We start from the raw sequence: 2,500 nt of genomic DNA on the forward strand, positions 1-2,500 counted from the left end.
CTCCCAGCATCTCTTTATAGAACTCAGACACCTCACTCAACATACCTTTCTTCAGTTCCATAAATATTCCACTTTCTCCACAACCCCCACATTTATTAATTGCTTCTTTCAGAAACAGCTTCCATACATGATCTTTCTTGTCCTTTACATATCTTGTCATCATTTTCAACCGAAGTGCATTCTTTTTCTTTTCTAAATTAATCAGCTTCAACCCACCATCCTTGTATTCGTTTTCCATCACTTCCCTGGCTATTCTGACACCTCTCCCACCCCAGAGAAACTCACTCACCATTTTCTCTGTCTCCTTTAGCACTCGCTCAGGCACATCCAACACAGTCATTGCATACACAAGTTTGCTCATTATCAGGCCATTCACTACCACCACTTTCCCCTTCAACTTCAACTTCCTAAGTCTCCAAAACCTTAATGTCTTCTTTATGCTATTCATTATCCCTTCATACTGCATGTCTCTCCCTTCTCTGCCTTCAACCCCTAAATTCACCCCTAACACCCTAAAATAGTCCTTCCTCTCTTTCAATCCTATATCCTTCCTCCTTTCTCCATTGACTCCAACATACATCATTTCTGACTTTTCTATGTTTAGCTTTGCTCCTGATGCTCTACCATAAACTCCTACACTTTGTAAAACCTCAAGGACACTTTCACTGTCTTGTACTGTTACTGTTGTGTCGTCCGCATACTGGTATAATAGACTCACTTGCCCTCCTGGTAAGTCTATGCCTCTGACCTTTTTATTTTGCTTCAGCAGTGCAGCTAGTGGCTCTGCCGACAGTGAGTACAGCAGGGCCGACAGTGGACACCCTTGTCTAACCGACCTCTCTAATCTGAAATTACCTGTGACTATCCCATTAATTTTGACGCAACTAACAGCTTTATCATACAATCTTTTGATCCATCCTACTAACTGCTGCCCAAACCCTACTTTTCCTAATACTCCATACAGGTATCCATGATCTACCCTATCAAATGCTTTGTTCAAATCTAAACTCATCACTATCCCCCCCTCCCCTCCCTTCATGTGTTCTATTGTGTCCCTAATGCTGCTGATTGTGTCTGCTATATCCCTCCCTGGTATACTGTAAGCCTGCGTGCTTCCCACTATTGTCCCTATCACCCTCTTAATCCTATTTGCTAGCACTCTTGCTAGTATTTTATAGTCACTGTTTAAACAGCTAAGCGGCCTATAGTTTTCAAGTCTATCCCTACTCCCTTTCTTATATATAATACTAACTAACCCTGTCGCCATACTAACCGGCATCTCGTCCTTCTCTTCTATCCATTTAAACAATCTGTCCAACAGTGGCGCTAGTTCCTCTTTAAACTCTATGTAAAACTCTCCCACTAACCCATCTAGCCCTGGACTCTTATTCCTGCCTAACCCTAATATGGCTGCCTCTATTTCACCTATCCTTATCTCTCCTTCGCACATCTCCTTCGCATCTTCGCTCATCTTAGTCTCCATTTTCTCCAGCACATGTTTCATGCACTCTTCATCAACCTCTTCTTTCCTAAATAGTTCACTATAAAATTCTTCTACTCTTCCAACTATCCCTACAAAATCCGTTATCTTTTCTCCATTTTTCCCTTCCACCTGCTCCAAATAATTATTTTTCTGTTTCGCCCTCTCTAAACCTAAAAAGAATGCTGTACATTTCTCTCCCTCAACCACATATCTAGCCCTACTTCTAACTATTGCCCCCATGCATCTCTTCTGTTCTACCTCCTCCAGCTCATTTTTAATTTTATTATACCGTTCTAATGCGTGCCCTACCCCCTGGTCCACCCTCTCTGCTTCTCTAACTAACTCTTCCTTTAGTCTCCTTTCCCTCCCTCTTTCCCTTCTATTCCTATCCCTGCTGTAGCTCATGCTCAAATTCTTTAGCTCCTCCTTCATCTCCTCCCACCATCTCCCCATATCCTCCTCATACATACTCTCATTCTTTCTCACCATTATACATTCTCTCACCTTTTCCTTGTACCTTTCTTCTTTGAGCAACATCCCATTCAGGCACCACACACCTCCCCCCCTCCTCTCACACCCATGCCCTAATCTAAATTTTAGCACCACGTGGTCACTAAGAGTAGTTACCTTGTAATCAATTCCCCCCATTTTACTTGCTAGACTCTCCGTACTCAAAACTAAATCAATCCTACTCTGTTTTAATTCCCCTTTCACCATCTGTCTCCTTGTAAATACGCGCCCTCTTGGGTTCTTTTCCCTCCACACATCTACCAGTCCATTCGCTCTCATTACCTCCTTCAATACTCTTCTTGAGGAGTCGCTTTTGAAACACACACTTGCAGATTCATCCAGCCTTCCACACCACACATTAAAGTCACCCACAATTACACATTCTTTCCCGCACATTCCCGCCATCCTCTCAAAAAACTCCCTTCTCTCCTTTTCCTCATTTGGTGCATACACATTCAACATTTTCAATTTCTTACCCAGGTGTTCAAAAGTAATCCCTATCACTCT

The sequence above is a fragment of the Anarhichas minor genome, unplaced genomic scaffold, assembly GCF_050575085.1.
Source record: "Anarhichas minor isolate MPS153535 unplaced genomic scaffold, ASM5057508v1 ptg000118l, whole genome shotgun sequence".
Taxonomy (NCBI): domain Eukaryota; kingdom Metazoa; phylum Chordata; class Actinopteri; order Perciformes; family Anarhichadidae; genus Anarhichas; species Anarhichas minor.